The sequence below is a fragment of the Canis lupus genome, chromosome 19 (genome assembly GCF_003254725.2).
Source record: "Canis lupus dingo isolate Sandy chromosome 19, ASM325472v2, whole genome shotgun sequence".
Taxonomy (NCBI): Eukaryota; Metazoa; Chordata; class Mammalia; order Carnivora; family Canidae; genus Canis; species Canis lupus.
The window spans coordinates 11,972,112-11,984,888 of record NC_064261.1 but is presented as its reverse complement, the minus strand read 5'-3'; the positions used below and the strand labels follow the sequence as shown (position 1 = coordinate 11,984,888).

Genomic DNA, 12,777 nt, shown 5'->3' with positions numbered 1-12,777 from the left:
TCCAGGTCATTATCCACTTCAGCAACTTGTTTCTCCTGGTTCACTGTATGTCTTCCCATAGTCCACATTGTTCAAAGGAGATCAGGCTTCCTTTTAAAGAGACTCTCATGTCTAGAATCACGGATTCTTTTTAAACTGAATAGAAGTACCTTTGAGAAAACAGTGATCATACAATAGCATGTTATGTCTCAAGGGGGAAAAAATATCAGTTATATACTTCAATAGGAAGATGATAACAACTGGACAAAATTCAGGAATGGGAGACAAATGACATACTATGTGGCATCCATTTAAACATTTATTTGTTTCATTGTATCTTTGTACTGGAATCCTCATTAAGATTGTGTTGTACAATATCAGTACAATAATAATGCATTGAAAACAGGGATGCCTGGGTGCCTCAGTCAGTTTAATGTCTATGACTATCGATTTCAGCTCAGGTCATGATCTGAGGGTTCTGAGATTGAGTTCTGTGTTGGGCTCATACACTGGATGTAGAACCTGCTTAAGGTTCTCTCTCTCCCTTTCCCTTTGACTCTTCCCCTTTATAAAAAACATAAATTAAAAAATGCATTGATAACATTATCTATAAAGAGAGATTTAGTGCCTACCATCCGAAAGTGAGAGAGAACTGCATTCCTCCCTTAAAAATGGGATTTCACAGGCCTTATCATAAGGTCTAAGACCAGATCTTAGAACCATGTCTAAAATCTTGGAAAACCATGACTATTTAATTTAGATCCAGAAGTTTTATAATTATAATTCTGAAGCTGACTCAAGAGCTCAATTAATTCTCTTACAGAATTAATCATAATTAATGAACAGAAACTTAAAGAAGTTGCTTAGATTATTACTTTTTTTCTACTTCTGTAAGTATTTCTGAAGAGTTACATAATAAAAAGCCCAAGTTTCCAGGGACTTCCCCATGATCCCCGTGTTACTGATAATATTGTGGGTATTCAATACTCTGTGCTCTAGATTTCATGACTTTTAAATTCAATCTATCATGATATTTTCAGTGTGATTTATGATATATAGAATGATATATAGAATCTGGCATTCTTCATTTTCCATAAAGAATGATGTCCATTGTGCAAAATTATTATAATGTCTATAAATTGCCACTTTGCTCTGATTTCATCAAAATCAAAGGGTTGGATGACTAATTGCTTCTATATTAAAAAAAATCACAGTAGTTGATGCAATTTCAGCCTGAAATTATTTAGCTGGCAGTTAATTTTGTAGCATGTGTACAATATTGGCTAAGTCAAATTCTTAGGTTAATTCTGAAGAAAAAGAGGACATCACATAGTTCCTGAAGGCAGTGAATTAGAAACACAGAAACAAAATAAGTGGCTGAGGATCAGAAGAGGGTGAAAAAGAAAGAAAGGTAATGTTTATATGACTTGTAGGCATATCACACTGTACTTCCTCCCTTTGGTTACACACAGGCTAGATTAGGGTCTGTCTACCTCTAATCATTTTAGCTGTTGTTTTAATGAACGTCAAATTAGCACAATCTCCTAAGATTTCAGTTAGGAAGATCTTCTGATGAGTCTTTTACCTTGTTTCCTTTCAATGCAGTTGGAATTATAATGAAGAAATTAAATCATTCTTCATAGACAATAGGAATACAGTCCCAAAAGCTTTTATGATTTGATGTCCTCTTGGCAACAGCATTAACTGAGTTTCAAATTAGTGTTTAATATTTTGGAAGATTGCCTTTTCAGGATAAAAAATAAGGTTCTGAAATAGCGATGTCCTTAACGTGAATACAGATCCCCATACCTTTGTATTACTCAGTAATTTATGACCCAATCAAATAGAAATACGCAGACACAGTAATACCTTTGTTTACAATTAAGAAAAAGCTGAAAGTTACTTTATTTTTACATTAAAAAATATTCACTGAGTGCTTGTTCTGTTGCAGGGATTGTGGTAGGTGCCAAGTATATATTTGAATAGGACAAGTATACCTGTTTTTATAAAGCCTGTGTTATAGTGGGGTTATCATTATAACTAGTGAATATAGTTATACATTCAGAAATACAAACAAGGCATTGGATAACAGTGTGACAAATCTGTGATGGGGAATTAGGTATAAGGCTCCATTGGATTCCTAAGGAGAGATGTGACTCAACCTGGATTTGGGCTTCAGGGAAGGCCCCCCTGCAGGAAATAGCAGATAAGCTGAAACTTGAAGGAAGACTAGGAAGAGAACAGTGCTCTATTAATGAATATGTAAAAAGGTTAAAAGAGAATGACTCAGTAGGACCCAGTGGTAATGTTGCTGTTGGTAGAGAAAGGGGAAGCTAGAGTTGAACAAGATCTATGCATATCGTAAGACATGTTTGGAAGACTGAATTTTATCCTGATGCAGTGGACTGATATGACAAAGATTAAAGGGGAAAATGGCATAATCAAGTTTATTTTGAAGGATCAAATTGTTAAGCAACACGGACCAAGAAGCTGAGTTTTTAGTATCTCAAGTTAATAGGGAATACAATGCATATATAGGTTTATGTTAAGATTTTAATACAAATGGACCTCTGCTTTTAGCAGAATGGCAGTCTAGATTCTTTGACAGACCTGACTGAAAAACAACTGAAAATCTCCCACATTATTATGTCATTGACATCCTGGCAAGGAATTAAGAAACTCTCAGAGGCAAAACATGAGTGAAAGTGAGAATTCAGACAGATAACTAGAGGAATACAACCAGATTTCTCTCTGAGAATATTTGCCAAATCCATGTGGCCTGATCTTTAGTTTTTATATCTCCATAGAGATTGGAAAAATGGGAGAAAAAGACTAGGACCTTCTAGGTTTGGGAATTTAAAAAGAAGAGCTCATATAAAAGTGGGAACTTAAAGCCCTGTGTTCTTAAGGTAAAGATGAAGTAAAAATTAGAAATAATACTCCTTGCCTTGCCACTCTTATCACATCAAGAGAAATAATTTCTTTCAAAGTTTGACATTGATTTAAAGAAAAAGTTCTCTTATTATTTCTAGCCACAGGACAGTCCGCAGGTAGGTTTGAAGTGATGTGAGATTGGTATGGTTTAGGATTGTGGAAGAAGCAAAATCAAATCCTTTTGGAAGAACCTGTCTTCAACGTAATTCTCAAATAATTCCCATGAATATCCTAAGTAATATGAGCTTACAGCCCAAATACCCAAATACACAAAGAAACAAAACAAGAAAGTGAGGACTATCAGAAGATGGTAGTAACAAGACTAGCAGATTGTAGTATCAAGTTAAAAAAGCCTTCAGATATTGGTAGTATCAGATAAAGAACAGAAAATGGACACATTCAGTGTTTTACAGAAGTAAAATATATTTTAAATGAGTAAGGAGCAAGCTAATAAAAAGTGACTATGCAGATATAAGGAAATAAGCATTTTTAAAAATGGAAAATGAATTTTTAATTAACTCAATGAGCAGGTTTAACAGAAGATTGGAAACAGCATAAGAGAAAATTAGTGAATTAGAAGACATACCTGATGAAATTACACAGAAAGACGTGTCAAGAGACTAAGAGATGGGAAATATGAGAGATTAAAAGTATGTAAAAGTATATAATACAGAATCAGAAGGCATAGCTTATGTATAATTAAAGTTCCAAGAGGAGAGGACACAGAGAATGGGAGAGATAAAATATTTCAAGAAAAGCTGGCTGTAAATTTCCCAGAATTAACAAGAAATACTAACATACAAATCTTAGAAGCCTAGTGAATCTATCCCAGCAGGGTGAATAAAAGAAAATTTGTATCTAGATTCATCATCATAAAACTAGAATCAAAATAAGAATTTTTTTCATAATGAAATAATTTGACTTTAATTTGAATGTAATAACTTATTATATCTTCATTTTTTTCTTTATTTTTAATAAGGAGATAAGCTAATTACTGCCTTAAAACTTTTATGTAGTAACATTTATAAGGGCCAGAGGAGTATTCTGTTCTATGAACTCCAAAAACACTTATAAAAAGATATATTTAGGATAAATTTACTAGATTGGGGATGAGAAATTATTTTTGTACTTCACTATAATGTTAAAAAACATAGTCTTTTTAAAAAGTTTTTTCAAATTCCAATGAGCTAACATACAGTGTAATATTACTTTCAGGTGTGCAATATAGTGTTTCAACATTTACATACAACACCCAGTCCTCATCACAGCAAGTGTACTCCTTAATCCCCATCACCAAGACACCTGGGTGGCTCAGTGGTTTAGCACCTGCCTTTGGCCCAGGGCGTGATCCTGGGGCCCTGGGATCGAGTTCCACAATAGGCTCCCTGCATGGAGCCTGCTTCTCCCTCTGCCTGTGTCTCTGCCTCTCTCTGTGTCTCTCATGAATAAATAAATAAATAAAATCTTAAAAAAAAAATCCCCATGACCTATTTCACCCATCCTCCCCACCTGTCTTTTGGTAACCATTGGTTTCTTCTGTATAGTTAAGAGTCTGTTTTTTGGTTTGCTCTTCTCTCTCTTTTTTCCCCTTTGCTCATTTGTTTTGTTTCTTAAATTCCACATATGAGTAAAATCATATGCTATTTGTCTTTCCCTGACTGACTTATTTCACTTAATACTCTCTAGCTTCACCCATGTCATTGCAAATGGCAAGATCCCATTCTACTTTTTTTTAAGATTTTATTTATTATTCATGATAGACACAGAGAGAGAGAGAGGCAGAGACATAGACAGAGGAGGAAGTAGACTCCCAGCAAGGAGCCCAATGTGGGACTTGATCCTGACCCCAGGATCACACCCTGATCCAAAGGCAGACGCTCAACCGCTGAGCCACCCAGGGATCCCCCATTCTTTTTTTATGGCTGAGTAATAATCCATTGCACATATATACCACATCTTTCAAAAATAAGAATATTTTAATTCAGTATAAAACAGTTTGTTATGATAAATTTTATCCATATCTACATCATATTTTTTATTTATAGAGATTTTCCCATATTATAGTGATTAATTATAAAAAAGTTTTTACTCAGAAGAAATATCTTGGGTAAAAGTTTGGGTGCAACTCACTCACTTATTTACCCATATTTATCATTTTATTTTAGGTTGAACCTAATTTTAACTACGTGACCATATGATAATACAACTAGGACTGCTGGAGTGAAAAGAGATCATTAAGGTCATTTAGTGCAGTTCTTACTTTTTTTTTAATGAGAAAATAGAAGTAGTGCTTTCTTGTATTCTAGAGCCACTTCATAGCTGCAGAATTATGTCATCCTAATGACTAATTGCTGCTTGGTGCTCTTCACTCTCTGTAGCATGATGAAGGGAAAGACTGTAGTTTATAACACCGACAACATTCATATGATAGGTAAAATGTTCTTTTTTGAAACAGTATTAGTAAAATGAGTAAAATTGGAGTCTTTTTAAAATAGGAATTTTAAGGGCACAGTGGGAAGAAATTTTTTTTTGCAATCTCATTGACTATATTCCTTATGCTGTGCCTTTTATTCCCATGACTTATCCATTCCATAACTGAAAGCCTATCTCCCCCTGCCTTTCACCCATTTTGCCCATCCCCCCATCCCTTTCCCTTCTGACAACTATCAGTTTGCTCTCTGTATTTATAGGTCTGATTCTATCTTTTTTGTTTGTTTATTCATTTGTTTTTTTTTGAGTTATAGTTTTTGTCTTCTTTGGATAAAAACCCAGTAGTGAAATTATGGGATCATATGGTATTTATATTTTTAATTTTTTGAGGAAACTATATACTGTACCACTTTCCATACTGGCTGTACCAGTTTACATTTCCACCAACACCATACTAGAGTTCCTTTTCTTCCACATCCTTGTCAACACTTGCTATTTCTTCTCTTCTCTTTGATTTTATTTTATTTTTATTTATTTATTTTTCTTTTTTTTAAATTTATTTTTTATTGGTGCTCAATTTACCAACATACAGAATAACACCCAGTGCCTGTCACCCATTCACTCTCACCCCCTGCCCTCCTCCCCTTCCACCACCCCTAGTTCGTTTCCCAGAGTTAGGAGTCTTTATGTTCTGTCTCCCTTTCTGATATTTCCCACACATTTCTTCTCCCTTCCCTTATATTCCCTTTCACTATTATTTATATTCCCCAAATGAATGAGAACATATAATGTTTGTCCTTCTCCGATTGACTTACTTCACTCAGCATAATACCCTCCAGTTCCATCCACGTTGAAGCAAATGGTGGGTATTTGTCATTTCTAATGGGTGAGGAATATTCCATTGTATACATAAACCACATCTTCTTTATCCATTCATCTTTCGATGGACACCGAGGCTCCTTCCACAGTTTGGCTATTGTGGCCATTGCTGCAAGAAACATCGGGGTGCAGGTGTCCCTGCGTTTCATTGCATCTGTATCTTTGGGGTAAATCCCCAACAGTGCAATTGCTGGGTCATAGGGCAGGTCTATTTTTAACTCTTTGAGGAACCTCCACACATCAGCATCCTGACAGATGTAAGGTGAAGCCTCATTGTAGTTTTGGTTTGTATTTCTCTGATGATTAGTGATGTTGATCACGTTTTCATGTGTCTGCCGGCCACCTGTATGTATGTCTTCTTTGGAAAAATGTCTATTCATGTCCTATGCCCATCTTTTAATTGGATTATTTGATTTTTTTGGTGTTCTGTTGTATGAGTTCTTTATATATTTTGGATATTAACCTGTTATTGGTTAATTCATTTGCACATACCTTTTCCCATTCAATAGGTTGCATTTTTTTGTTGTTGTTGATGGTTTCCTTCACTGTGCAAAAACTTGTATTTTGATGTCCCAATAGTTTATTTTTGTGTTTGTTTCCCTTGCCTTAGGAGACATGTGTGGAAAAATGTTGCTATGTCCAGTGTCAGATAATTTATTGCTCATGTTCTCTTTTAGGAATTTTATGGTTTCAGCTGTCACATTTAGGTCTTTAATCCATTTTGAGTATATTTTTGTGTAAGGAGTAAGAAAGTGGTCCAGTTTCATTCTTTTACATGTAACCGTCCATTTTCCCAGAATCATTTTTTTGAAGAGACCATTTTTTCCCTATCGTATAATCTTACCTCCTTTGTTGAAGATTAATCGACCATATAGTTGTGGGTTTATTTTTGGACTCTCCTATTCTATTCTATTCTATTCTATTCTATATCTATGTGCCTATTTTTTTTTATTTTTATTTATTTATTTGTAATAGTCACAGAGAGAGAGAGGCAGAGACACAGGCAGAGGGAGAAGCAGGCTCCATGCACTGGGAGCCCGATGTGGGATTCGATCCTGGGTCTCCAGGATCGCGCCCTGTGCCAAAGGTAGGCGCTAAACCGCTGCGCCACCCAGGGATCCCTATGTGCCTATTTTTGTGCCAGGACCATACTGTTTTGATTATTACAGCTTTGTAGTATATATTGAAATCTTGAATTGTGATACTTCAATTTTGTTCTTCTTTTTCAAGATTGCTATGGCTATTTTGTTTCTTTTGTGGTTCATAGAGATTTTAGGATTATTTGTTCTAGTTCTGTGAAAACTGCTATTGGTGTTTTGATAGGGATTGCACTGAATCTATAGATTGCTTTGAGTAAGAAGGATATTTTAATGATATCAATCTTCCAATCTATGAATATGAAATATCTTTGCATTTGTTTTGTCATCTTCAATTTCTTTCATCAATGTTTTATAGTTTTCAGACTACAGGTATTTCACTTCCTTGGTTAAGTTTATTTCTAGGTACTTTGTTCTTTTTGGTGCAATTAGGAATGGAATTGTTTTCTTACAGAAGAATTTTTCTTAAGTTCTTAAGAAATACTGCTTTTTTGAGTCAAAACCACAAATTGCATTTTAATTAACCACTAAATAATGATATTATATGTAGAGATTGCTATTACAATTCACAAAAACTCCTTTCCCCAAGACTGCTGAGAACGAAGCTACTTTCTTTTCCAAGGGAGAGAATGCTTTCAAGAGATTTAGTTTTATTCCATGTGGACTACATTCTATTTCTAATTAAGCCTACATTTAAATTAAACAATTGTATGTCCAAAACAATTAATAACATCACATAATAATTCCTATCTTCTCACTTCATTTGGCCTGAAAAATTAATGGAAACCTTAAACCCCTTATTTTCTTAGCCTCTCACCCCCATAAGCTCTATATGCCTAATAATTTCTCCAAATTTGGATTCTTTTTAAGAAGCTATAGTTATTCTTGTTTCACAGTTTTCTAGACTATTTAATATATATTAAATATATTCACAACTTCTTTTAGGGGAATGGCATTTTTTAAAAAAAGAAATTAAAAAAATTCTGTAACAAATTATGCTATTGGGGGAAATGTCATAAAAGTGTAGAAATAAATAAGCACACTGATTTTGGGTCCAGATGTCTAAGAAAAATCCAATCTGGTCATCTGAATGTCAGAATAAAGTCATTTCATTCAATTACTTGGGTATTACACCAACTCTTTAGTACCTGTCAGTAACTCAGAGCATCTTGCTAAGAGAGAACCACTTTTCATGAACTTCCACTTCCGTTTGTCCCCACCAGTCCACACATTTTTAGAACAAAGAGTGAGTAAAGATGACCTCTGCACATCAAATGAATAGGAAAATTACTGGCAATGCAGGATAATTAAAATCATTTCCCTGCTTGTTGAATTGATAGCTGACTATTATCATTTCTCCCTGTAGATGGCAGTGGTACTCTTTCATTCGGAGACAGTTTTGCCCTTTTTTTTTTTTTTTAAATCTGTTCTCTCTCACTCCTGGATAGTTGTTCTCAGCTCTGCTGGGTGATGATTTAAACAACACTTTGATGCAATAGGATGTTGGTGTTCACAAATCAAGTCTATACTTTTCTTTTTTCTAAAAAGATAATATACTGCTTTTTCAAAGTCAATTAACACGTAGGGCAAATAAAATGGGGAAAGCAAAAGGTCACTTTCTAAAGGGTTGCCTTGAAACCTTTTGGTATTTTTCAGGTTTCATCCAGGAATTACAAATCATTGGAAAAAGAAAGGAAATAATAATTAGTTCATTTTGTTTCCTGATCGCACCCAGTAAGGTAGCTTAATAAGGTTTTTCTGCTTTATTTCCTAGTGATGACTGGTATGCTTAGAGTATTGACTAATATTTTCTATGTGTCTTGCAGTCACCAAGCAATGGGATGCTTTTGGGACCATTTATGCATTGGGAGAAAGCTGATGAAAAGATTCGGTAAAACATTTCTGGATTGTGATGTGGTCAAATCATGTTTTGTAAAAGAAATTTGTCCAGTTTGTGGCATAGCAAAAGGTAAGGAGGTGATAGTCATAATGACAAAGATCACAGGACCCTGATTTACGATAGAATCAGCATCAACTCCTACTCCAAAACAATGCCAAGTGAACTAAAGTTCAAGAGTTTGTTAAGGAAGGCTGTATAACCATGGAGATAGTCCATGTTCTGCCCACAGGTGCACTTTGCAATCATTGCTTAAATATAAGATAGTTCCCAAATGAGCATCTCAGAATATAACAGCTCAAAGTTTGCATAACTTACTTGAATTTCATTTAGAAAGCAGGTCTGGACACCCCAAACAATAAGTAGATATTTAAAAATAACCCAAACACATTGCAAATTAAATGATGAACAAATTGACTTTTAAATTGACTGCTGGCAATGTGCCAGTTTGGGCAGGAGGACTGGGAGCTGTGCTCTGCTCACACTCTTGCATCATACCTCATAGTTACAGCTGCAAAGTTCTTTTCTGTCTTTTTATTTCAATAGAGAAAGGCCTTCACTTGGCTTAATAACCTTTTCCTTCTTGAATAAGGAGTTTCTGTTTGCAATCACATGAATAGAAAAAGACCTGCTCCAGAAACTCTGGGAGATTATTTCATGCCTAGCTACAAAAATAAGGCTTTGAAAGAGCAGAAGGGATGGAATAACTACATTATGAGCAAATTCTTGTGAGGTAAATTATTGTTCAGAATTTTTGAACTGATTTTTTTAAAAAGCAAATAATAATAATAATTACAATCCTGCAAATGGTATTGCCTAGTGGGAGACAACACTAGCTTTGCTGGAAACACTACCAGGTGCCTGCACTTTGTTCTCCTCCCATGTCGCAGCCTGAAACATTCTAAACCTAGGAAAAGATCTTCATTCATCCAAAGGAAATGTCTCCTTGCTTGATTCTGGGACATTTCCACCTCTACAGAGATAGACATGATAATGTGATCCTTTCACCTGTATGGGTCAGAATAAAGTTTGAGGCTTCAAGTAAATTACAAGCTAGCAGAAGGGTTAATCCACACTACGCTGTTTCATCATTAAAAATGCTTCTGTTGGGGTGTGGGTGTCCTCTGAACTTCCTTGGTCAAAACCAGCAATTGGATAATTGAAATTAATTGAAGGAGCAAAGGAGAGGGTGAGTGCAAGCCTGTGTTCACAGGTCAGAGTTTCTCTTTCTAGTTCTAATATTCCCATTAGAATCTTCAGCTTCACTAAGCCTGGACCTGTAACCTTCACCATGTCTAATAGGACCAACTTGATTCCCAGTCTTGAAACTTTAATGATGACAAATATATTCTTTTGCATTCAGCTGAAGATTTTAGCTGCATTTTGGGAGAGAGGTTTAAAATCAGAGCTAATTAGAGCAGTTAGGAAGGTGTCTGGTAGAAGGGAAGTGGGCGGAGAGGAGTGATTTCTCTACCATCTTCAGACTCTCCCAGTGAGTAAAGTGGTAGTTGATCTGAAGACGGCAGCCTACTGTGCTCTTGACCTATTCCTGGTCTGACTGCTCTCTCCCTCTTTCTCTCTGTTGCCATGAGGATCTTCTGTGTCTGTCTTCCCCTCAGGTCCCACATCAGCACGTTCAGTACATGAGACACAAGATTGTCACCAGAAACAGACTAGGCCTCCCCTTGTCAAAAGGACCATCAGTACCTGACCTCCCTCTTCCCAAGCGACTCAGTCTCTGGCAGGTGTTACAAGCTGAAACTGAGTTTTGTGGCAGCTGCTCCTGGAACCTCTGAGACAGCGTGGCGCTCCTGGAACGAGGGCAACAGTGAGGAAGCTGTCTATATCACAGTCCTGTGCCAGTCCTGGCTCCTCCTCTGGAGAATGTGGCTGCTTGCAAAGAAAAGTTGTTTTATCTTACATGAAAAGAATTGTTTTTTGTTTCTTGTTTACCCAGTGTTCACTGTTTAAAAATAATACAGCATCTTCGTTAAGGGGTAAACTTAGAAAACATTACTCCTACTTGCATTTTCCTCTAGGTGCCAACACACCTCAGCAAGCTTTCAGACAACAGTCACCTAGCAACAGTTTTTTCATACATTAAATGATTTCAAATCTCACATTTTCCTCCATGAGAGCTGTATATTTCACCTTTTCTTTCCCTCTTACAGCTCAAGGAAAGAGCAACCAAGAAAGAGAAAGTGTATTCAGTTTCATCATAAAATATCGGTTTTAAACTATTGCTTTTAAATGTGTATATGTTGTCTGTAATTGTTTGCTAATCCATTTGTGACCTTTTATTTAAGTGGCCAGGTATTAGTTGGGATTCAGTTTCCATTGCAAGTGACAGAAATCCCAAAATATGGTGAGTTTAACCGGATAGAAATGGAAATGCAGGCAGTGCCGGGGTGCTAAGGTGGTGCCAGGCTCATTGGGAATCCAGATTCATTAGTTTGGATTCACCTGCCAACCTCTATGTGTGATGTTTATTTCTTTGTCTGATGTGGCTATTGGAGGACCAGTCACTGTATCCTCATTTCAGATATAAGGAAGAAGAAAAGAGAAATAAAAGGGCATATTCCCTCACTTTATATTACTTCCCAGGAGTTTGGAAAATTGTTTCTGCTTACATTCCATTGGCCAGAACTTAGTCGTGTCCCATGTAACTTCAAAGCAGTCTTTATTTTGTGCCTTGATGTGATCTACTTATATTCAAAGGTTCTACCAGAAAAGGGGAAGATGGACCATTGAAAAACACCTAATAGTCACTGCTACAAGTCAAATACTAAAATTTAGGTAAACTGAAGAATTTATATTTAATTGCTACATCTTTTGTTCTTCCAGAAGGAGAAATACTGTCTTCTTTTCTCCTAAGAGGAATGGATGGCAGAGATGAAGATGTAAATGTGATCTAAGTTGCAATTGTTACCAGGTTTTGAAAACAACCTAGTGGATTACACAGAAGTTTAAACAATATTGGAACAATATTGCACTAATAACAGTATTGGAACTTGATTGCGCTATTTGTTACAGTAAGAAAGTCCACCTTGGTGTCCATCCAAGGGCATTTCATTAAATATCTTACTAAAAGAATTTCCTGTGAGCTGTGTGTCACAGAAGAGAGACAAAATTATAGAATGCCAATCGTTAAAAGAAAACTTACCGAAATTGAGGAATATGTGCTGAAAAGTATCTGGGTTTATGTAAATACTGAACAGTTTTAATAAAAAAATTTTAGTTTAATGATAGGAAGGATTACTTGGTATGTTGGTTCTCATTTAGATCTTTACAAGCTGCCTGAGTCAACATGACCAGCCACTGGTTAGATCTACATGATTAAAACACATAATAGTATATGGATGCCTGTTCCTTACCCTGGAGGTACTGATTTATTGGTCTAGAGTGGGTCCACACCTTGGAAATACCAATTTTTTAAAGTTCTCCAGATAATCCTGGCATTCAACTAGTTTTGAGGACTAGTAAATAAGATATGTCCAAATCAAACTCCTATGATTCCTGCAGTAATTTTTTAGGGATCACCTTCAAACTGAATATTAAGGC

The 12,777-nt window shown here is 35.8% G+C and overlaps 1 protein-coding gene and 1 long non-coding RNA gene across 2 annotated transcripts in view; one reads left to right on the top strand and one right to left on the bottom strand.

Annotated features, from left to right (window-relative positions):
• C19H4orf33 (chromosome 19 C4orf33 homolog) overlaps positions 1-11,467 on the top strand; it is a 306,533-nt gene extending 295,066 nt beyond the window's left edge. The window contains exons 11-12 of the transcript XR_004807008.2: positions 8,976-9,058; positions 9,146-11,467. The gene's annotated coding sequence lies outside the window, so the exon portion shown is untranslated. The remainder of the gene's footprint in view (positions 1-8,975; positions 9,059-9,145) is intronic.
• The window catches only part of LOC112642792 (uncharacterized), a 34,718-nt gene that overhangs the window by 1,042 nt on the left and 20,899 nt on the right, over positions 1-12,777 (bottom strand). The gene's annotated exons all lie outside the window — the stretch shown is intronic.